This window comes from Taudactylus pleione, unplaced genomic scaffold, assembly GCF_031769625.1.
Source record: "Taudactylus pleione unplaced genomic scaffold, aTauple2 ptg000781l, whole genome shotgun sequence".
Taxonomy (NCBI): domain Eukaryota; kingdom Metazoa; phylum Chordata; class Amphibia; order Anura; family Myobatrachidae; genus Taudactylus; species Taudactylus pleione.
Genome location: NW_028285183.1, coordinates 2,815,396 through 2,841,342, shown reverse-complemented (window position 1 = coordinate 2,841,342; position 25,947 = coordinate 2,815,396).

Here is a 25,947-nt window from a genome sequence, read left to right as displayed (position 1 = left end):
ATACTTATGAAGTGAGAGTGTAATACTTATGAAGTGAGAGTGTAAAACTTATGAAGTGAGGGTGTAATACTTAGGAACTGAGAGTGTAAAACTTATGAAGTGAGGGTGTAATACTTATGAAGTGAGGGTGTAATACTTATGAAGTGAGAGTGTAAAACTTATGAAGTGAGGGTGTAATACTTAGGAAGTGAGAGTGTAATACTTATGAAGTGAGGGTGTAATACTTAGGAACTGAGAGTGTAAAACTTATGAAGTGAGAGTGTAATACTTATGAAGTGAGAGTGTAATACTTATGAAGTGAGGGTGTAATACTTATGAAGTGAGAGTGTAAAACTTAGGAAGTGAGAGTATAAAACTTATGAAGTGAGTGTGTAATACTTATGAAGTGAGAGTGTAATACTTATGAAGTGAGGGTGTAATACTTATGAAGTGAGAGTGTAATACTTAGGAAGTGAGAGTGTAATACTTAGGAAGTGAGACTGTAATACTTATGAAGTGAGACTGTAATACTTATGAACTGAGAGTGTAAAACTTATGAAGTGAGAGTATAATACTTAGGAAGTGATAGTGTAATACTTAGGAAGTGAGAGTGTTATACTTTTGAAGTGAGAGTGTAAAACTTAGGAAGTGAGAGTGTAATACTTAGGAAGTGAGAGTGTAATACTTATGAAGTGAGACTGTAATACTTATGAAGTGAGAGTGTAAAACTTATGAAGTGAGAGTGTAATACTTAGGAAGTGAGAGTGTAAAACTTAGGAAGTGAGAGTGTAATACTTAGGAAGTGAGAGTGTAAAACTTAGGAAGTGAGAGTGTAATACTTATGAAATGAGACTGTAATACTTATGAAATGAGACTGTAATACTTATGAAGTGAGGGTGTAATACTTAGGTAGTGAGAGTGTAATACTTAGGAAGTGAGACTGTAATACTTTGGAAGTGAGAGTGTAATACTTATGAAGTGAGAGTGTAATACTTAGGAAGTGATAGTGTAATACTTAGGAAGTGAGAGTGTAAAACTTATGAAGTGAGAGTATAAAACTTATGAAGTAAGAGTGTAATACTTATGAAGTGAGAGTGTAAAACTTATGAAGTGAGAGTGTAATACTTATGAAGTGCCTCATGGCTACAATCTCCTCTTCTCTTGGCTTCTACCGTCTGAAGCTTTTTTCACAATTCTGGTCAAAGAGCATTGAGGTAGTTTCATGAGGGTAAGGACTTGGAGATATTGAAAAATATTGCAGACAGAAGGAGACATTTGAATCGAAGTGTGGAGTGAGATAATTCAGGCAAAAGTGGGGGCTTCTTCTTGTTCCTCACTTTCCTGTTGCAGTTGTTCCTGAAGAGGCTGATTGATGTTTTGTGTCCCTTTCAAAGTAAAGTTTCTATATGATTCTTGTGTGATGTACTCCTTTAATCAATTTCCTGTCTACTGACCACACTATTCTTATAGTAAGGCATGTTACTCATCCAGCTAGATGAGAGGCTCTCTGCCTCCTCATTGTCCACCTTAGTGGATTGTCACCATGGGAACCTCTTATTTCTCAAGGTCCTTATATATAGTAGAATCTAGCACCAATGTAAGGGTTTCTGGCTTTGTGAGAGTTTGGTATAGATATACTTGCAGTCTAATCCCTGAACAGTAAATATAGAGGCTGTCACAGTGCCTTGGTATAGCAGATGACTGTAGCGTTCTATACTGAGCCCTGACAGAATGATATTTTTCTAGATCTTCTTGTTGAAAAACAATATAATGAACTCAATAGAATCAATCGATCAATCTGTCTCTTTCTCTCTCTCTCCAACACAGACACTCTTCACCGATGATTACTGACTGAGGGCCCATTTCAGATCTGGATACAAATGCCATCACAGCTTGATCTATTACGGATTTGTAATTGCAAAAATATGCTAATAAGCCACTCACAGTCCAGTGCTTAGAGGCACCCACTGAAAGCATTTCACATCCTCTGCTGATGCACAAAAATAGAAACATGGAATGCAGATGAGTTGGCCATCATCCTTCTGAGTAAATATAAGCAGTTGCATACATAGCGAGTCTCCAGACATGCAGAGGGCATCTTCTGCTGCTAGCAACAATGCAGTGGCTAATTAATGGACACCTATAAAACAGTATTAAAATGGTCCAACATGACTGCATTTTTTTTACCACCCCACGTTTCCTCCCTTAAATGCTGAGTACCTGATTTACTTTGTGAGTGAATCCTCAGTTGGAGCACAATCACACTTCAATGGTTTTGCATGTGCAGTACGATTTACAGGACTGTGCAATGGCTAACCAATCACTCAATCTGCATAATTATAGGCATTGTGTCCACATCTGAGTCCTCACAGTGTCATCATTCTTTCTACTGACTAAAACCTCCATACTTCTGCTGCCATATCCATCCTACTTCTGCAATCCATTGCTCAATCCTTAGAACACGACTGTCTTTTGTGAGCTGTGTAAGTTGGGGAGAAGTTTGTGTTTACCACAGGCTACATGTACCACCAGTGTTGAAGCTTTCCTCACTGGAGGAGTGTTCCTTATGTGTTTTTTTACAAGAGGACACTTACAGCAGTGGGTGTGTACATGTTAACACAGATGTGCATATTATTATTATTATTATTATTATTATTATTATTATTACCAGTTATTTATAAGTGCACACATATTCCGCAGCGCTTTTCAGAGAATATTTGGCCATTCACCTCTGTCCCTGCCCCAGTGGAGCTTACAATCAATATTCCCTATCACACGCACACACATACACACTAGGGTTAATTTTTGTTGGGAGCCAATTCACCTACCTGTATATTTTTGTAATATTGGAGGAAACCGGAGTACCCGGAGGAAACCCATGCAAGCACAGGGAGAATATACAAACTCCACACAGGTAGGGCCATATTAGGAATCAAACTAACAACCTCGGTGCTGTGAGGCAGTAATGCTAACCATTACATTATCTGTGCTGCCCTTTTAACACAGATATGCATTTGCGTTGAGGAAATTACATATTTTTTCTCACTCTCCAAATGTCTAGAATATATTATCCGCATTAAAAAAATAATATTGATGTTAGTTCTGTTAGGCTGCAATATTAGATTCACTTTGCTTAGTATACAGTATATTTAATTGCTGCATATTAACATAGTGTTTGTCAGCCCTTGATCATCCTTGAGCTGAATACATCTAGTGCCTGCGTGGAAGGAATATATTTATTTAAATCATTGCCATTAGCAACCTATCCAGATGTCAGATTTAGCCACAGTGCACAACTGATCTTTTTGTTGCAAGATCATGCACCACTGAATTCAACAGACTGCAATGAGGCTTCAGCAGATGGCCACCAGAAATGCAGAATCTATATTGAACGTGATGTACATTATATTATGGTATGTAAATATATTTACCAGCATTTAGCAACTGGGTCTCTAAAGATAAATTTGACATTTCTCTGAAGAGTTTTTCAAATCATTATGTTGGTATTCAAAAGTAAATATATTCACAAAAGTTAATATAATAAAGTGAGCATGGTTTATATTACTATAAATGTTGTATAGAGGATTACAATGAAACTAATTTATGATATTCTGTGCTGAGAACTTTATTGTATAAATTACATATATTTTCAAACCATTATGTGTCTTGAAATTCATTGCTGCTTTCTTGTGTTTGCGTGTCACTGGCAACTTCTATAAATTAAAGTTGAGAAATCGTTCCAATGGTTTTAAAGGTGCAGATGTTGTTTCATCTATTTGTCATACTGTATGTACTGTTTGATACATTGTATTTCATATTTGCCTTTGGAATAAAGTTATTCAAACTAATTCTGGCTATAAACTGCAATACTTCTGGTGATATCAGAAAATCGCTGGTATATTATATAATAGTCTGTGTGCTTCTAAATCAAAACCAAATGCCCAAGAATGATGACTGTGGCACAACTTGTGTACAGTAATTTGTCAATTTCTCTATCAGGCCCCCATATAATCTGATTATTTCACCAGATTGCTTAATGTTTGTATCTGTCCAAACTGCAGTACCTACAGTAATTCTCAAGTTTTACAGATATAATGAAAGCACAGTTACTGCATAAAGTTTACAGTTATAACTTCCAACACCAAATGAAGATCATCATTGAAGATATATATATATATATATATATATATATATATATATATGTATAAATATATATATATATATATATATATATATACACACAGTCAGGTCCATAAATATTGGGACATTGACAGAATTTTCAGATTTTGGCCTCTATTCACCACCACAATGGTTTTGAAATGAAACAAACAAGATGTGCTTTAACTGCAGACTTTCAGATTTATTTTGAGGGTAATTACATCCAAATCGGGTGAATGGTGTAGGAATTACAACAGTTTCCATATGTGCCTCCCACTTTTTAAGGGGCCAAAAGTAATAGGGACTATCAACTCAAAAGCTATTTCATGGACAGGTGTGGGCTATTCCCTCATTATTTCATTATCAATTAAGCAGGTAAAAGGTCTGGAGTTGATTCTAGGTGTGACATTTGCATTTGGAATCAGTTGCTGTCGACTCTCAATATGAGATCCAAAGAGCTGTCACTATCAGTGAAGCAAGCCATCATTAGGCTGAAAAATCAAAACAAACCCATCATTAGGTGTGGCCAAATCAACTGTTTGGAACATTCTTAAAAAGAAAGAATGCACCGGAGAGCTCAGCAACACCAAAAGACCCGGAAGACCATGCAAAACAACTGTGGTGGATAACAGAAGAATTATTTCCCTGGTGAAGAAAAACCCCATCACGACAGTTGGCCAAATCAAGAACACTCTCCAGGAGGTAGATGTATATGTGTCAAAGTCAACAATGAAGAGAAGAGTTCACAGGAGTGAATATAGAGGGTTCACCACAAGATGCAAACCATTGGTGAGCCACAAAAACAGGAAGACCAGATTAGAGTTTGCCAAACAACATCTAAAAAAGCCATTACAGTTCTGGAACAACATCCTATGGACAGATGAGACAAAGATCAACTTGTACCAGAGTGATGGGAAGAGAAAAGAAGGAAAGGAACTGCTAATGATCCAAAACATACCACCTCATCAGTGAAGCATGGTGGTGGTAGTGTCATGGCGTGGGCATGTATGGCTGCCAATGGAACTGGTTCCCTTGTATTTGTTGATGATGTGACTGCTGACAAAAGCAGCAGAATTAATTCTGAAGTGTTTCGGGCAATATTATATGCTCATATTCAGTCAAATGCTTCAGAACTCATTGGACGGCGCTTCACAGTGCAGATGGACAATGACCCGAAGCATACTGCAAAAGCAACCAAAGAGTTTTTTAAGGCTAAAAAGTGGAATGTTATGCAATGGCCAAGTCAATCTCCTGACCTGAATCCTATTGAGCATGCATTTCACTTGATGAAGACAAACCTGAAGGGAAAATGCCCCAAGAACAAGCAGGAACTGAAGACATTTGCAGTAGAGGCCTGGCAGAGCATCACCAGGGATGAAACCCAGCGTCTGGTGATGTCTATGCGTTCCAGACTTCAGGCTATAATTGCCTGCAAAGGATTTGCAACAAAGTATTAAAAAGTGAATGTTAGATTTAGGATTGTTTAGTTTGTCCCATTACTTTTGGTCCCTTAGAAAGTGGGAGGCACATATAGAAACCGTTGTAATTCCTACACCGTTCACCTGATTTGGATGTAATTACCCTCAAATTAAATCTGAAAGTCTGCAGTTAAATCACATCTTGTTTGTTTCATTTCAAAGCCATTGTGGTGGTGAATAGAGGCCAAAATCTGAAAATTCTGTCAATGTCCCAATATTTATGGACCTTACTGTATATATATATAAATATATATATATATATATATATATATATATATATATGTGACAATATGCTCATGCTTTGAAACTGAATTAGGAAGTTTATAATGGGCCTGTCTATTACCTGTACCAAGTAAACTGTAACAATTCAAGCTTATCTACCCAATAATTCAGCACCAACACCTGTTCTGGCCCAGCCACTCGCTCAAATCAATGCCACTTACAACACCTCCCTACTCCTTCTAAATTCAGTGAAGATCCCAAACAGAATAGCAGATTTCAGAATCAGTTGCAATTCATTTTGAGTTAGAGCCAGCAAACCTTCCCACCGCCCGGGACAAAGTAGCATTTGTGGTTTCTTCCCAGTCAGGCAGAGCTCTTGATTGTGCCTCTCCTTTATGGAAAGAAATTATACAGTATTATTCAATTTTGCAAATGTTTGATAACCTGGGATGTGTGATCTCTACTGCATCTTTGGTTACATCAGGAACCATAGTCCGTTGGTAAATATGCAGGCTACAGAAATTGGTACCAGAGAGGCCAATGTGGGAGGATTGCCAAACTTCAGTTACTGTAAACTACCCCTTCCCAGTCTGCCTGCAAATCTCTTCCGGATCCATTAATGATGGCTGTCATTATGCATTCTCTACTTTGGTCAATAAATCTAAGATTCCCACTCAACCTCTGCAAGTACCTCTATTCCACACAGGGAATATAAATCCATTGTAGTCTACAGTACTTAAACAATATATTTTTTTTTATCAAGAACTTAAAACCCATTGTGCTCACATTTCTGAGTGATCTGTGGAACCATCATCTTTATTAGAAATTTGGAAATGTATCTCTTTGAGAAATACCAAAATTTAATTCCTGGTATATATTGTATCCAGTTCCAGTCTTCACATGGACTCTGAGGAGATACAAACCATTTTAGACTGGCCACAGCCTCAGTATATTAAAGCAATCCAATAATTCTTAGAGTTTATTAACTAGTATAGGCAGTTCATTTGAGGATATTCTACTAAAATGCCACCCATTAAGGTTTTAAATAAAAAACAAAACTAAGGAGTATGCTTTGGCAGCTGTGGCAGCTTTTCAAGGCCTTCTCTTACAGTTTTTCAAATAGACATCTCTCTTCTCTTGGAGGTAGATGCCTTCTCTGAGGGGTAGGAGCTGTATTATCTCAAAGTTCAACTGATTATAAACCCCATCCATGAGGCTACTTTTTCTAAAAATAAATTCATAGCTGAAAGACACTATATAATAGGGGATAATGAGTTATTGGCAATGTGTCTGGCTTTGGAGGAATGGATATATCTTCTTGAAGGTGCCAAGTTTCTGGTGACCATCTTCACAGACCAAAGAAACCTTTTATATCTACAATCTGGTCAGTGTTTCTTACCTCGTCAGTCATGCTGGTCCCTCTTTTTCTCTTGCTTCAATTTATTTCTAACATTCCTTCCCAGAAATATGAACTGTAAAGCTGATACTGTCTTGGGTCTTTCACTCTGCGGATCCAAAGTCTCATATGCCTCAACCCATTCTGGACCCTCTAAATACCGACATGGTACTTAAAATACCAAAGTCTTAAATACCAATCTGGTACTTAAAGTTCTAATATTCTTCTTGGGAAAACATTTTTGGGCACATACTGTCTTGCTAAGGACATTAAACAATACTGTATGTTACAGCCTGCACCAAATGAGCACAGAACAATACTCCATGAAAGTCTTCATCTGGAAATTTATGAATGTTACAGATTTCTACTAAAACCTGAACTCATCTTGTGATGGATTTAGTTACAGATTTTCCTAAATTAGGGAATTTTTATACCATGTAAAAGATATCTTTCGGATATGTTACTGTACCAAGGAAATTGCCTCCTACTGCAGAGGTCAATTTGTAGTTAAGTTTTGGAGGGCTCTATGTAAAATTATATAGATTCAACTTAACTTTTCCTCAGCAAACTACCCATAAACAAATGGGGTCACAGAAAGTGCCAACCAAGATCTCGAATCATCTTCAACCTTCATTTCCACTTCTCAAGATGGATTTACTTCTTTGGGTCAAAGAATAGTAATCATTACCACTCCTCCTCTGGATGAACTCTTTTTTTCACATGCTATGGGAAACATCCTAATTTATCTAATTTTTCCTCTTTCACCCCAACTGAGCAAACTCTGAATTAATATTTTTTTTTCTAAAATATGGTTAAGAGTCAAGGAAAAACTTAAGAAAACCTCCTTATAATTATAAATTATTTGCTGACCATTGTCGATGGGCCTCTCCATATCTGAAAGTGGGAGACAGGGGTGTGGTTGACTTCAAAAAATATTAATCTCAGACTATCATTCATGATACTGGTCCCATGATTTTTCATCTCTTCAAATTCATATGCGTCTTTATAATACATATACCTCTACATCAACACCTACTGCAGAGATGCTAATTGATCATTTATGGTAAGATCATATTAGTATAAATGTATCCATTGTTAGGTTACACTATTTGAGTTTTTGATTATATTTATTATTAATATTTTTTAGTCAATTATTTTATTTTTCATGAAACGTATTGCATTTTTAAACTGGCCTCCTTAGTGGACTAAACATGAGTATTTTATTTCATTGCTCATCTATAGCCACTATCTTTGCTTTAAGGTTTTTTCATTATGGATTTAGATACATCCATGCATGGAGATTCAATTATCTTTCAAAGTTGTTTATTAATTTTTGTTCTTATTGCTGTTGCACGTGGGTCTTTTTCTATAGACATACTATTACCGGCTTGTGTCACCCCCCAGGGGGTTGCAACCTGCGGGAATACAGCAGCAAATTCCAAATTCTCTTGCAGGAATCCCTGGTGAATACCAGTATCCAATTAGGCTCCCTGTCCATGGGTTGTTCCTAGTGTGTGACAACACTGAATAACTAAACATGTCAGTGAATCCTGACATATGGGAATTGTTCTGGAGATCGAGAATTTTGCATATCAATGGAAAGACACTAAATTATTTTCTGAGGGTTTTCCGCAAATAGGTCCCAAAGAACATGTTAAAGTTGTTGATTCTTGCTGATTGACTTCACTTTGTTTCTGTGAACTGTGTAGTTTCAGAAATATTATTTTGCAATGTTTCACAAAACTAAGTGCAGTGATTTATGAAAAAAACCATGCTTATTAAGTGATTGATCAGTTGTTATGAAAATCAAATCAGAGCTTCTGTAACTGCCCAGTAGATACTTCTCTAACTAGTTTGTTTAAAATTTGATTTCTCAAATTTTTAAGCAATTATAAATATTGTACTGAAGCTGATTTCATGAAAACAGGTTCAGTCTTAAATTGATACATTTGAATATGTTTTAACCTTGAATACAAACAATGAACTTTGATCACAATAGTGTTCACTGTTTCTATTAGAATAATTTATACTACTTTTTTATTGTTTAGAAGCATTATTTGAATAGTTTGAAAAATAACTAAATATTCAAATCCACTATTTTTCATGCAAACGGTAAACCTTGGATGTGAAAGACAAACATGAACATGGAACCATGAATTGCAAATGATGAACTAAGCTGAAAAATATGTGTCATAAATGTTTGTCCAATGGACCTCAGCCTGGTAAAATGAAATCCAAATTTTATCCAATTCAAAATTTGAACTTCATATTATGCCTTTGGGTCTTCAGTATCTGCTGGTAACAAAATATGTGTTGATTATGCAGCATTTGTCAGTCATGGTGGGTTTCAAACTGGAGAACCCTATTTTGCTGTTGAGTGTGTGTGGTCTGTCCATAGTGACGAGGACTTTTTTGGTAAAAAAGTGTTATTTTATGATCCGCATATAGTGCAAATGTTACTATATTTATAGATCTGACCAATTTCTAGATACAGAGCAGTATGAATGATGTAAATATCGAACATACAGTTGAGACATTTACTTGCTTGTGCAGCGTTATGGCCAGTTGTATAGTTGGTTCAGTATGGTTTGAGAAATACTGTACTTCATAAAGTATTTACAAACCCCAACAACTGGAGAATTGAGTCTGTGTTTTCTCAGCACAGTGCGTTTCACACACCAGCTGAGCTACAGAAGAGAATTACCATATATCTGGCATGCCTAGAGATAGCAGTAATGACTTCATGTCTGTATATACAGTACATTGGAAGAAACTCTACCCCATCCTGTTCAGAAGAAAAGCCTTCAGGTATGCACCTAGTTGACTTCTTTGTAGGCAGTCATATTCCTCTGTATTGGTTGCCTTTGATTCCTTATCATATGTACTTTGAAAGGTTCCAGTACTGTTAGTAACACTGGTCTGTTTTGCTTTTCGTTGCTCAGCTATTCCAATGTGGAATCTGATAAAGTTTGATTGCAATATTATTACAGTAGAAATTAATGAACAGAACACTTACTTTAAACAGAATATATTGTTTAGCTCCACTATCACACCTATAATAGTCTGAACATCTGTTCCAATTGCATTTAGTAATAAATGCCAAAATATTATACACGTTGAGTCTCCCATATCCAAAATGCTTGGGGCCAGGGGTATTTCAGATATCGGAATATTCCGTATTTTGGAATAATTGCATACCATAATAAAAATATCTTGGGAATGGGACCCAAATATACACACAGAATGCATTTATGTTATATGTACACCTCATACACAGCCTGCAGGTAATTTTATACAATATTTAAAAAAAAATTGTGCATCAAATAAATTTTGTGTACATACATGAAATTCATTTATGCTCCATTTACACCTTATACACAAAGCCTGAAGGTAATTTTATACAATAATTTTAATAATGTTGTGCCTTAAACAAAGTTTGTGTACATTGAACCATCAGAATGCAAAGGATTCACTATCTCAGTCAAACATTTTTTCCGTTCACACATTATAATGTGTGTATTCAGTTTACGTTTATATGTATGAATGTATGTACTTACTCTACATTTGTGTGCTCACTTTCTTTTAACAAAATTTTTCTCAATAATGGAGCAAATATATGTATTCTCCTCTTCTATGCCATAGGAGGAATTATAATTATATTGAGGGAAATGTCATACACAATTTATCACAGTCTCCTCTACATGACCATCTCATTCCACCTTCAATTATTTTCTTCTGACCATTAATGCTGGCCACACAACTTGTAATGTTTAATCAATCAATACTGCACATTTTGTGTAGCCCTAAAACAATCATAATGTGTTAATGGCCAATAATGAACCATGAATATGGTATGTTGGTAAATGTGCTTGGAAGATGACCACAGACCACCACTATAATTATTGGTGAACAATATTATTTTGCTACTTTGAAAGGTACCATGGAAAGAGGTAGAAGTGATGCACATTTCTCCGAGGTTTATCTGTTATGCATAGATCTCCAGGACATATCCTTTACTACAGTACATACTGTCACATGTCGGATCGTGGGACCTCATTATCAGGTTGGGCGTTGCCTGCTGCTGCCCTCCAGACTCTCTTACCTGCAAGGCTCCCATCACTCGCTGCAGGCCTGGCATTCTCTCCGCCTGTTCTTGCTTTTCTGATCCAAAGTCACCGATATCTTTGAGTGATGTTCTGCCAATACTGAGAAGGCAGGTATTGGTCACATTAGCGCATGGGCCAATCCAAAGCAAGAGCCCTTTAATTAATCCCCCAGATGCTGCAAATAAACTTCCAGTACAACTTCTCTCCTAGAGGCCTTAGTACTTTGGCTCTGGGTTCCTGTATACATTATTGAATCCTGTAATCTTGCTGGGTTACCCTTCTGTATCTGCATTGTGCAATCCTGAAATCCTGCAGTGAAATCCTGCAGTGCAATCCTGCTAATATGCACAATGAAATAATGTAATCCTGCTGGGTCTGTACCCAGCTGTACCTGCATTGTGCAATCCTAAAATCATGTGGTGGAATCCTGCAATGATGTTATCCTGCTTGGTCATCCTGTTGTATCTGCATTGTGCAATCCTGTAATTCTATAGTGCCAGCCTACTAATTTGCATGCTGCAATCCTGTTATCCTGCAGGGTCACACTGCTGTATCTGCATTATGCAATTATGAAATCTTGCAGGTCTAACCTGTACTCTGCAATCAGTGGCGGGCAGGCCGGGCGGCAGGGTGCCATGTGCCCCCTGGGCCGCAGCATCTTGCGGGGCCACGGGCCACGGTGCAGACTGTGTCACTGTGACACAGTCTGCACCGCGTGTGTAGCGCTGACCGGATGGAGTTCGGTCAGCGCTACACAGCACAAACACACAGCCGCCGGAGCCAGCAGCTGTGTGTTTGCTTTAGCAGCTGATGAGAGTCAGACAGACTCTCATCGGCTGCTGCTCCCACTGCCAGAGCCGGACATCTTCCGGCTCCCACAGTGGGTAAAATGGTAGTGACGCATCACTCCCATGACGCGTCACTCCCATAATGCAAAGCGGCGGATGGAGGAGCTGATCTCGGTGGTGGGACCAGGAGCAGGAGTGGGTGTCAGGTAAATGTGTTTTTTTTTAATTCTTATTATGTCTCTACTGCGGGGGGGACTCCTGGGAGCACTACAAGGGGGGGACTCCTGGGAGCACTACAAGGGGGGGACTCCTGGGAGCACTACAAGGGGGGGACTCCTGGGAGCACTACAAGGAGGGGACTCCTGGGGGCACTACAAGGGGGGACTCCTGGGAGCACTACAAGGGGGGGACTACTGGGAGCACTACAAGGGGGGGACTCCTGTGGGCACTACAGGGGGGGGCTACTGGGAGCACTACAGGGGGGGAATACTACTGGGGGCACTACAAGGGGGGGACTCCTGGGAGCACTAGAAGGGGGGGAATTCTACTGGGGGCACTACAAGGGGGGGACTACTGGGAGCACTACAGGGGGGGAATACTACTGGGGGCACTACAAGGGGGGGACTCCTGGGAGCACTACAGGGGGGGAATACTACTGGGAGCACTACAAGGGGGGGACTACTACTACTGGGGGCACTACAAGGGCAGGACTACTACTACTGGGGGCACTACAAGGGGGTACTACTACTGGGGGGGACTACTACTAGGGGCACTACAAGGGGAGGGGTCTACTACTAGGGGCATTCATAGGGGGGAGGGGACTACTACTAGGAGCACTACATAAGGGGGAGGGGACTACCACTGGGGGCACGGCATCGAGGGACCACTGCTGGGGGCTCTATATAAAGGGCAATAGTGGGGGTACTGCATAGTGGGAAGATTACAACTGGGGCCACTATTTAAGGGGCACTGCATAAGGGTTACCACTACTGGGGGCACTATATAAGGGGCTTACTACTGGGGGCACAAAGGGCACTGCATAGGGGGGATCACTACTGGGGGCACTACTCGAGGCCTGCATAAGGGTGTCCCCCTGTGGCACAGGGTGGCACTGCATATGGGCACTACGACAGGGGGCTGCCCCATATCTTTAATTTTACCTTACATTAATCCCATATGGACCCGCCTCCTCCCTAGAACACTTGAGGGGGGGGGCGCCATAGCATGCACGTTCTTTCGAGCACCCTGGCTACACGCTACTCCTCTGCCAGGGCCGCCTGCATGCATTTGCCTCCCAGGCTAAAAGTTGCCAGCCAGCCCTTGTGTGCAATCCTGTTATCCTGTTGGGTAATCCTGCTAACTTTCACTGTGCAACCTTGACATCCTGCTGTGTTTTCCAGTTTTACACACAGCATGATATCCTGATAATCTGTTGTATATAATGGATTCCTGCAAACCTGCCTGATGCAAACCTGAACTTTGCTACTTGTATTCTGAATTCTATTCCACCTGCACCTTGGTATGTAGTCAGCATCCCAGCATGCATGATGCCGATGGTCTAAATACTGGGGCCAGAATCCCAACAGTGTAGGGATCCCGGCTCCATAATCCCACCCACCAGCATTCAGAAGCTAAGTATCGTGGGTTATGGGATGGATAGGTTTAGGGTTAGGGTTAGGCACTAGGGGGAGGGTTAGGGTTAGGCACTAAGGGGGAGGGTTAGGCTAAAGCTGGCCATACACCTACACAACCAGCATAAGATCCGATTCATCATACGATTCCCCGGAGCTCCCTGGCAGTCCCGGCAGCATGCTTGTTGTTTTTCTTAGCGCAAGATCTGTCGTAAGATTGATCCTGTGTCTCACAGGCTCATAAGGGAAACAGTCATTGAAATGACTTGAATTGCTGCATGATGGATCGCATGAACAAAATAAACAGCACGATCTGCACACGATACGATGGAACATATGTGCTGCACATCTGATCATAAGATCCGATTACAGGAGCTGCGGGATGGCGCATCGGATCTTATCTTACTAAAATAATACACGATTTTCACAAGATCCATCTTACGACTCATCGAAAATTGGGCAATCGGCCCAAAATTGTGCAGGTGTATGGCCAGCATTAGGGATGCAGGGAGGGGGAGGTTAGGTTTAGGCACTACCGGTGGAGGTTAGGTTCAGGCACCAGGGAGGTAGGGTTAGCGTTAGGAGTACTTACTATGGATGTCAGGATTCTGACTGTCAGGATGTCGATGTTGGGATCCCATACCCATTCCCTGCACCTTGTGTATTTCTGGACTCTTGATACCTGTACCTGTGCAGCAGTATGCTGCTATTGTTACCTCCATTCAATTGTGATATTACAGCTCTTGATTTAGTCTGCGTGAGGAGTAATGTTATTCGGCCACCTTGCTTCACTATCACTCCAGTTACTACAGCTAGTCCAAGGAGCCCTGATCTGAATCTCAATCCTCCTAGTGCCGTGATACTTACACAGTAGTTTACAAAATTAATGCCGAAGTAATTCATTGGGTGTCGGGAAGGCAGCCAATCAGTAGGTTATTCAGGGTTGTAGCCTACCAATCCAATTTATTGTGCAAAGTTGTCATCTTCTTTTAAAGGTTGAGGCTGTAAGCTCAGATGCTCATATACAAAACAATGTGCTTCCTTGTGGATATTTAATAGGTACCTGGTTCTTCTCTTACCCCACCTTAATTAATGAGGAATACTGGATCTTAGGAATGTGTTAAGCAGTCTACCGCCGCATAATAACTTCATACATTTATTAATCCTTTCTGGATATTTATGATACGAACTAGAATGTCTTTTGAAATAATCTTTATCCGGTCATATGACCTGCATCAGACTAGTATATAGTTTAAGTGACACGTCCGTTAAAGGAATTGAATAAATCAGTTTTATATAGAAATGTATTCTTTTTACAGGGTAGGGTATGAAATCCTGGCTGTCGGGATGCCATTAGTCAGAATACTGACAGCGGCATCCTGACAACCAGAATCCCGACACCAATAGGAAGTATTTTACTACCCTACCCTAACCCCTACCCTAACTCTAACCCTCCCTCCCTGGTGTCTAACCCTAACCCCCCCTAGTGCCTAAGGCTGACCTTGCCCTCCCCTAAACCTAAGACCCCCCTAGTGCATAAACCTAACCTCCCCCTTCCTGCACCCTAATCCTAACACTTTTACCCCAGTGCTTAACCCTAACCCTGCCCCTAATTCCTAACCGTAACCCTGCTACCTAACCCTAACCTCCCCCTAACACCCCGATACTTACCTTCGGGATGGTTGTAGTGATACTGGTGCCGATATCCCGACATGTTGGGATTTTGGTGCCGGTATTCAGACCGTCGGAATCCCACATGCCAGGATGATGAAGACATTCAGTTTTTACATACAGTGTTGCTACATTATTAGATCATTCCTGTACATAACTAATACCATATACAAGTGTCTGGTTAAAATGTGATAACACTGAACATTGATCATTGTTTATTGATCTTAAATTCAATTTAAATAAAAAAAAAATTATGTCACACAAAAATAACCTTTTAAGGACTTTTTATTGCTGACCAAAATTGACACTCGTGCAGCACACACAGTTGCACTTTAGATAATTTCCAAATAGTACAGTGGAGACACTAAGGGGTCTATTTACTAAGCAGTGTTAGGAGAAGTGAAAAGTGATAAGGTGCCAGCCAATCAGTTCCTAACTGCCATCTCACAGGCTGTGTTTGAAAAATGACAGTTGGGAGCTGATTGGCTGGCACCTTATCACTTTTCACTCTTCACTTTTCACTTCTCCTAACACTGCTTAGTTAATAGACCCCTTAAAGAGTGTTCTAAAAGGCAGGAGATGAATCAGTTGCACCTGGAAAAATGGACAGTTGGTGTTCACGTCTAGGGGCCTGACTCAGTAGTGTACACACGATTGCCGATGCAGAACAAGTGATTGTTTGCCATTGCACATACATGTAAGCCGCACAGTGGAATCCATCGCAGAGTTAGTGACAGGCTGTCAGCGGTTGGGGGTGGTGACCATTGTGTGGTTGGAAAAACACAGATGTATCTGACTGTTTGAACGCCATTTCATGCGCATGCATAAATGGGCTACTGCGATTGCACAGGCAGCATGAGAGCTCTCTGCGTGTGGGGAGACTTGCATGTCTGTGGTTGTAAATGCTGCATACTACTCCAATGTGCGTTGATGGTACCGATGTTTATGCAGAAGAGCGACCTTGGATTGATATGAGAAAGCAGAAGTGGGAGTCTTTATCCCGGCTGAGCTGTGGCAAGCATTAGCATATATTCGCAGCTGCGTTCCATACAAAATCGCAGCTGTAATTGCAATTGTGTACACTACTGAATCAGGCTCTAAGTTCAGTACAGTAAGGACACGCATACGTCAGTGTGGCCCAATGCAGATGCATCCTGTTCAACTGTGGATGTCTCTTTAAATATGCTTTTATAAGTCTTGGTGCAGAGGAACCCCAACAGCTAAGTTACATTGCACAGTTGAGTCTATACCAGTTAAGCCTTTCAAAAATGCTACTTTGCAATAAATCTTGCTGCTGTCTTGATCCATTTATTTAAATGTCATTTAGTGACGTGGCTCAATAAGGTGCCATCATTTTATAGGATTTCTAATTTTCTCTAAAATTGAATCATTTCAATGATGAAGACTGCGATATGTAGTTATGTGACCAGAGGCCACAAGGCTGCAGGTCACAATCCCAAAGCAGAATGCTGGCTAGGGATTTATGACAGGTATCGAGATACTGACACCTGTCATAATCCCAATGCTGGAATCCAAGACGATGCAGGCCCGAATGAGGTAAGTTCGGTGCGCCCATCCTCTTAGCCATGGGATAGGTTTAGGGCACCCCGGGGGCATTTAGGGTTAGGCACCCACCCGGGAGGTTTAGGTTTAGGCAAAGGGGGGGGTTAGGGTTAGGCACCCTGGGGGTGAGGTTAGGGTTAGGCACCCCACAAGGGGGGTGGGTTTAGGGTGCAGGGAAGGGGGGTTAGGTTCAGGTACCCCTGGGAGGAGGTTAGGGGTAGGCACTAGGGAGGGAGTTTAGGGTTAGGCAGCATTAAAGTAGGGTTAGTGTTAGGGGTGGAGAGGGGACGGTTAGGGTATTTACCTTACGCTGTTGGGATTCCTCCTGTCGGCCTCACAGAGTCAGGATTTGAACTGGTGACTAAACAGCCGCCGGCATTACAATCCCATTCTGGAGACTTCCTGGGATGGTAATTAATATTTTTACTATTTCATAAATAGAGTGTTTATTTCAATCAAATATATATTAACCTTAGGACATGTGCACCTCCATATACACAAGTACAAATGCAAGTGGTCAGACACACACAAACGCATATATATATATAGCAAAGAAGGTGGGTGTCGAGTTAGCAATAATGGCGAGCTAGTAATAAACTCGAAACGTTAACCCAGTGACCTAGATTTGGCTGTGATTTATTTAAGCCCAGAGAGTGACACCCACCTTCTTTGCTGTTTATCCTCTATGAGTGTGCACCACGGCAAGTATGCCTTTTGTCATAGGAGTGCCTGCACCATGTGTATTTGTTATATATATTTATAAAAACATTTATGTTTAGACACATTTTCATTTTAAACTCTAAATGATCCCCTAAATTACAGTATGTAACAATATTTTAGATTGATTTTAAAGAGTCATTTATTTGTAATGTGTGTATTTTCTCATCTCATCTTGCTGGTTACTTTTTGAGACTGTTCACTGTTGCCATTCTTTTTTCTTGTATTTTTGAAAGCAATATTGTCCTCATTAGATGCAGCTAATATGAATTTAGAATTGTTCAACCAAACATTTCTACAGTAGCAAAGTTTATTGGGAGAGAGGCTGAAGTTTTGAAGCAAAATGGTTAAAATAGTAAAAAAAAAGAAAAAAGAAAAAGAACAATATAGAAAGAAAACATTGGCTTTAAATTGCAAGCTACCTTACTTAGGGTCTGGTCCTGTGGAGTGAAAATTGAATAAGTGCTTTTTAGTATTGCTAAAAGCTAAATTAATAATCAAAGATGAATGATAAAGACTGAGAATAGATTGTCAATAAATGATAAGTATTACAGCTAAAATACTGTCATCTTGCATGTTAGTTGTTACCTTCCATAGTAATAGAACAGCGAATTGGTTATTGGACTCACCACATGACATGTAACAGGGTGAGAGTTTAGAAAATGTGACAGTTTTCTCACACTTTTTAAACTTGGCCAATGTAATAGAGTCCGAGAACAAAGCAAAAGAGCTCCAGCTTCTATCTATATTATATATATATAGTCCAAATAGGTCCACACTCTCGTCTTCAATAATAAATTGCTGGGGTGACACACCCATATGGGATCACAATAATCCTCTTCATGCAAAAGTTGAAAAAAAGGGGGGTAGCACTCACCAGTCTTCTTAAAAACATCTCTTTATTACATCTCAGTAAAAATGTTACAGCATTTCAAAATCCGACGTTTCGGTCCTGTGCATGGACCTTTGTCAAGGTTAAAAATCAAGTGAAGTACAGCACATATATACCCATGTAATCAAAGAACTCCTCCCCCAATCACTAACAATATTTCACCTGTTGAAAACAGCAGATAACTTTAACCAAATAATCATAGCAGCTAAATGAAATGCTTCTACGATAAGCATCATGTGAGGTCAATAAAGTAAAAAATCTACTATTCTCATACATTTCAACAATAATGTGTAGCCCTGCTGGCGTGCATCTCACTCCTTCCACTTCCTGTGGTTTGAAACACACTGCATCTAGTTGTCAAGGTAACCAGAACACAACTTCTCTTCTTAAGCGCGCTCAGTGCTGACGTCACGCGTGCAGAGTAGGGGATAGGAAAAACTTTATGGGCCGGGTCACCTGCTGCATTAATCATGCATGAGGGCCAGGATCACCTGATTAATACAGCAGCGCTGGCACAGGGAGGCCAAGCCTGTCATGGGGGGAAGGGAGCAGTCAGAGCTGAGTCAGAGAAGCTCCGGCTGGGAAGCCTCCCGTGCCCCTCCCTCCTTAAGCCGGCTCTGCTGCAAGTCATCATAGACCCACTCTGCCTCATCACTGGTGTGAGTGGCATTGCACAGCTGCAGTTCTCCTGGGTGGGTACATTAGTTGGAGGACTCACTTCTCGGCAGGACACTCCGCTTGATGTTGTCTATCATGCAAAAAAAAAATTGCACTGGTGATGCGCTAAGGGGGCGGGGCCATATTTGACAACAGGCCCCACAGAGCAATCGGCCCACCGGGAATCTTCCCGCTAAAAGTAATTGCCCCTGCTTCTAGTAGTGGTCTAGATGAGTAGAAACTCTAACAAGGCCTAAAGCTTTACCTTCTCTCCCACATACAAAACAAATGGTGCGATAAAAATGCACAATATGAACAATAACGATATCGACCATATCGTTATCATTCAGATTGTTCATTTTTTGGTGCCTACCAACCCTCAAATGACCAGCAATGCACGGGCACATATAGACAATAACAATATCGACCATCACCCATGCATGCAGGCCAACCTGGTCGATATCAACCAGGTTACATAGGGACCCATGATCGTTGATTGCAGGTTGCTGTACCATCATTGGTGGTGTGCTGCATGAACAGTAATGATCATCCAGCACACCAGGAAGGTGCAGGACGATCAGTCAGCGATATTGTTATCACTGACTGATCGTACCGTGTGTACGCACCATATCTCCTAGGGTCCTGATCTGAATCTACAAAACCCCAGGAACAGGACAAACATCTTACTAAAGGCTGAACATTAATTTTTCACCAATTTGTTAACCTGATTTTAGAACATGTTGAGTATAATGTTTTCCTACCCAGGTTAGTGAACTATGAAAGTTAATAATAAGCATAGATGAGCACTTTAAATAATCTGTACATAGATCAACCCAACTACAAGAAACCCCACCCACCAGACTCACTAGCACCAACCACCACTAAAATATAGAGATGTGCAGTTCAGTTTTGGCTCTGATTTTCCCACCAAGTTTGGATCTCAGAAAAAGGCAAAATGGCATTTTCAAGGACATTTTGGAAGACATGTCCATGGAAGAGGACATTTTGCCTTGTTCTGAGATCTGAACTTGGCAGGAAGATCTGAGCCAAAAACGATCTGCTCATCTCTAATAAAATAATGAACCTGCAGCCTCATAAAACAGCTTACTTAATGGTTGATGTAGCCAACCAATGAAATTTGTGGGAAATAAGGGAAGACTGATCATACTATGTAGCCTGCATTTTATTAATTGACTACTTTTAATAATTAAGCCTGATTTAATGCTGATCATACCAAACGTGTGGGGTAAATTTTTACTTTTCTTTTTTAGGGTTTTTTATTTTTCTTTACCGCTAGAAATATCCGATAAAGGGAAATGGATAGGAAGAGTACACGTTGAATTTTTCATGTGGAATCAAATTTTTACATATAATAAAATTATTTTGATGAACGGAGTGGAGAGGGCTTGTTTTACTCACCAAAGTTACCTACTGTGCTCAGTTATATTATCAAAATATAAATAAGTAAAACAATGTGGAATAAAGAAATAGTCCACAAATATAATAAGGGTTAAGTCATACACCTCAGGCTGGGACAATGCAGCAACAATTTTACATGGCTCTGATTGAAGTTGGAAAGATGATCATCCAAATTGCTGCCATTTGGGGGTCATTACAAAAAGTGGAAGGTCTTTCTATAGTAAGATAATGTACTCTAATACTGTAGTTTAAAGGTGGTAACTTGCACAACATCAGTATATGTCTTCAAAAGTGGATTCATTATGCGACCATGGAGAAATTATATGTGCCTAATCGCCAACAGGCGAGTACTGTACCATATTGTAGAATAAAGTGGTACAGTATTACTTAGGTGTATCAGAGTCAGAGATACAGTACAACATGTATGTTTTATCCAGTAGTTTCTCCAGATAACCAAACAGAGCTTATTTGAGCTAGACTAACATACTTTTTCTTGTCATTGTGCAATTTAGAGTGCTCAAGGTTAATTTTATCTTGAGTTCTTACATTAATTAAATATTTTTAAACAATGCATGCTCAGAAACATTATAAAACTGGTCATATGCATTCTGATGCAGCCATTTGCCATAATCATGAAATTCCCAAATTTGTGGTCAATTTGACCTCACACAGGGAAATAAAAATGTATAGCAATTATTTGTTCTTGATGACCAAAACCTTGTGAATATATGGTTATTATATAGTTTTCCAAGGAAATTATTATTCATTAAAGCTATTTTGGAAGTGGAACACAGCTGGTCAAACATGTACATTATTGGGGCACATACAATAAAGTATATGCCTTCTAATAGGAAAGGAGAGTGGTAAGCTGGGTATACACTTGTCAAGTCCACCGGAGCTTCAACTACCAACAAGACTGTTGACACAATCCTACTGGAGACATGGTTGCAGATACAACACCCAATCTATGCAAACACACCTGTACAATTTTGCTGCAGATCTCCAATCTGTATCTGCTGAAAGGATTGTGCCACCATACAGACTCTTCCAATTTTTGGCAGAACGGCTACCAGTCTTAGTATGAGTCGGATGAAGCATTGAACAAACCAGTTGCACTTCTAAATTGGTCAGATGATTGGCGATCGGGACTCTTGATTCTTCAGAAGGTTTGAAAATCTTTTTACAAGACCAGACAACCAGGATAGGATGAAACCAGAGGTTGTGTGAGTGTACACACTCTACCAATGTTGGACCAACTGGTAGGTCAGAGGAAGGATAGATTAAGAATTGTGCAAGTGTGTACCCAGCTTTACTGTACATGTAGAACGTATCTTAAAAAAGAAAAGACAGACAGCCAGCTTTATAGGAAAACATTCATTTTTAGGTAATCAACATGGCCACCATCTGGGGGCCTGCAGGAACTGAAGTGCCAGGCCCAGAGAGGGAGGGAGACCGGGTAGCAGCAATGTGGATTTGCACCAGGCTGCTAGCTGCGTTCAGCCTGCTGAGTGAGTCTTAATTCTGTTTGAATCTGGTGCCCTGGAAGCTAGTCGGGCATGGAAAGACAGTGGTGGCAATTTGAATATGCGGTGCTGGGCTACCATCTGCAAGCCAATCAGAGACTCAGAGCTTGTGGACCAGCAGCCAATCAGTAGAGACTGCAGCGGCCACTCCTGATTGGCTGCTGGTCCACGGGGCTGTGATATGCCACCGCTGTCCCTCCATGGCTGGCTAGTTGCCAGAGCACCAACTGGAACCAGAATTATGATTCACTCAGCGAACTGAATGAATGCAGTGGCAGTGGGAACCTGCAACTCCATACTGCACTACAGTACTTCAGGCTCTATTTGGAAACCAGATGTCCAGGTTGAAAACACCACTACAGGAATATCCACACAGAACAAGGAAGGAAGACGAGATCACCAGTAGGTGCATATCCTGGTCTTGCAAACCTCTGGTGATACTAAGAGACTCCCAAAATCTCAAGAAGCATAGGGGATGTAGTACACAACCCCTAGCAAAAAAATCTGCTTTATAAAAGTACTTTCATTTCCCTGTTTATGTATAATTATTCTTGTTTTTTTTATCATTTTATCATCATATTTGTAAATATATTTAATTGAGAGGTACAAACTGCAGGTCTATAGAGTTATATAGAGAAATACATTTTGCATTATTGAGACACTGTTACTAAGGCTAGGATGCAGCAACAGGAGAAATGCGGTCAAACCCCGATAATGCAGGTTTGACCACATTTCCCTTATGCACCAAGCCCCGGAATGCATTGATGCAGTGGGTAACACCATGTTCAGATGGCGTTACCCTATAGAAGCCTATGGGCTTCTCTTTGGAGAGTGTTTTTGAGAGTGATCCAATCTGATCCCCTCCCAACACCCCCCCCACAGCGTGTGGTCATAGACCCAGTAGTCCCTCATTCGTAAAGGACAGCTCTTACCGAGAGAGCTGTCCTTTGTGATTTGTTCATGCATACCAGCGTAACTAAAACCTGCATGCATGCGAAGAGTGGCAGGATGCATCACATCCCAACTGCGATGTGTCATGTATCCTGCCCTATGCATGTAATACCATGGTACTTTCAAACATATTTTCAAATAAATGTTTTTTTTTTATAAATAAACTGAGGACGGATTTTTTGCACCAATGTATACTTCTTATATTTTTATTTACATGGATTATGACATAGGACCTGATTAAGACCTGCTCGCTAAGCTGCGGCCGCTCGCACTGACCGACAGTCGCCCATCTGCGCATGCATATAATTTGCAGTGCACGTGCGCAAGCCAGTCTCTCCAATGGGGAATCATGCGCTCGTAGTACACAGACTGCCCGGTACTTTGAGTGACAGAATGTACCATTTAAGGGTGGTAAATGGGGAAGGTGCTCGTGAACGGGGGAGTGGCTGAGCAAACGGAGGCGTGTCTGTCCAAATGAAGTTTTGTGGGTGTGCATAATGAGCAAAGATGCATCCTACTACACGTCACTTGGTCGTTTTTTACACTGACGAGCTCGCAGTGCTTGCGGGAGTGTAGAGTTCACCACAAGCGCTGCGTTCGCTTCTGATGGCCCTCGATGTACCAATGTTTTAAGACACTTCCTGGAGATGATGTGCGCTAGTGGGCGTGTAAAGACACGCTAATGGCTATCTACATTGACTAAAGTGATCACTCGCCAAGACATAGTGGGAGTGCTTATGCCTTGGCGTGCGATCGCCTGCCATGCTGTCACTAACCCAAATTTGCATATGATAGGTGCGAACGGCCGCAACCAGTGACTGGGTCTCAATCAGGTCCATAGTTCCTTCCCTGTGATCTCCTATATTTCTTTATTTGTATAGTTTCATATATTAGAATTAATTGACATGTTAGATAATAACACCTATAATAACACCTATCATTCACAGTCCAAACTTTGAGAATTTTTGAACTGGTTTATGCACAAATTGATGCCTCACTGTAGCTCCACCCACATAATCCACAGCCGTGCCCACCTCTGCCCCCCCCCCCCCGGGTGGTCTTGCCTATTTTCTCAGTACCGAGCTCCACAATTTCTGATTGGAGCCCTGGTGGTAATCAATGTATATTGGCTAAAAAAGTGGACTGTTCACATATAGAAGACTTTTCACATTTCATTTAATTGATACATTTATTATTTGTCTATTTGAATTGATTAACTCTAGACTTCACACATTCCTTTTTAATTTTTAACTATGCTAGCATAAAGTTTTCATAAATCGTATCTTCCCCATAAAGATACAATATTATTCATATATATTTTATATCACTTTAATGCCTGTTTTAATACGATTACATTTACTTTTTTCACAGCCAACAAAACTTTGATCATATTTCACAAGAAACTGTATTATATTAATGTGTGAGTTACGTTACCATTGTGTTTAAAATGTTCTTTCATTGCAGAGACAATAGGAACAATAAGGAAGAATCAGTACCCTAAACAGCAGAATATTTTTAGGTTGAAAACAAAATGATCTTTTCAAAGGATTTAATTCTTGCTCTGTAATTAAAGGACAATGGAGGATGTTATTTGGCAGCTTATCTACTGTTTTGTCACTTATCTGAAGCAGAATCGCGGTTTCAATTGAAAGATGAACCTGAAATAGAAGCTAAAGGCCTAATTCAGAGTCGCATGGCATTGCAAATATGAGCTCTGTTAGCGCAGTCAGATATTTGAGGTACTGTCCGCACACTGGGCCTGATTCAGACCAGTTCTCAAGCGGGTCGATGGCCGGGCAGTGCGCACGTGCGAGCCACGGAGCGAGCGAGAAATCACTCGCTCCGGTGCTCGTATCCAAAAGGGGCGGCTGTCGATGTTGATCGACAGCTCATCCCGCTTGGTAGGTGGCCCGTGGGGGGGTGGCTGGCCAAATGGAGGCGTTCCCGAAAGAACGCCTGCCATTTGGGGGCATCCCCACTGACATCACGAGTGATGGCAGTGGTGATTTTCTGGCTCCATTAGTGCTGGAAGCTCACTGGGGCTTGCGACGGACGAGACCCTACCACAAGGGTCTCGTCGCAAGCATTGTTGCAAGCTTGATGGTCGCGATGGTCGCGACCATCATCTGGCTGCTCGCTAAAGCTGTGGGTGGTCACCCACAGCTTAGTGAGCGGCCAGGAGGCTGAACAAAAAAAACATGCGGCCGCCCTGATTTAGAGCGAGCACTTGCATTTTGAGAGCGCCTCTGAATCAGGCCCTCTGCGCATGCCTCCCAATTTTTACTGCACAGTGGGCCTGATTCAGACTTGGGAATAGAGTAAGAGTAACTGTGTACCTGCACAAACCATGTTGCAATGCAAGGGGTGCACACACATACTTTTTTTTGCATGTGGGGTAAATACTGTCTGCTTTTGTATGTAGCCCACATAAGCTGTCTTATTACTCTGCAATTTAGATGTCAGTTTGGAGTCGGACACACTCCTTCCAAATCTAAATCTCTCTGCACGTTACATCTGCCCCACCTGCAGTACAGCATGGTGTTACCAAGATGCACAGTTACTGGCTCTATCTTACTTTGTTCCCAACTCTGAATCATGCCCAGAGACACAGAGCAAATTGGGAAGCAATAGGTATGGATTTCAGTGGACATTGCTGAGAAGTGACAAGGGTGGCTAGGTAGACAGGGGTATGTCGCTGTCAGCGGCTGCATCTAAAGACACACAACTGCTCTCACAGTACGACATACTCAGATGAAGAAACTGCACCTGCCATTGGTCTGATGTATGTTCCGATGG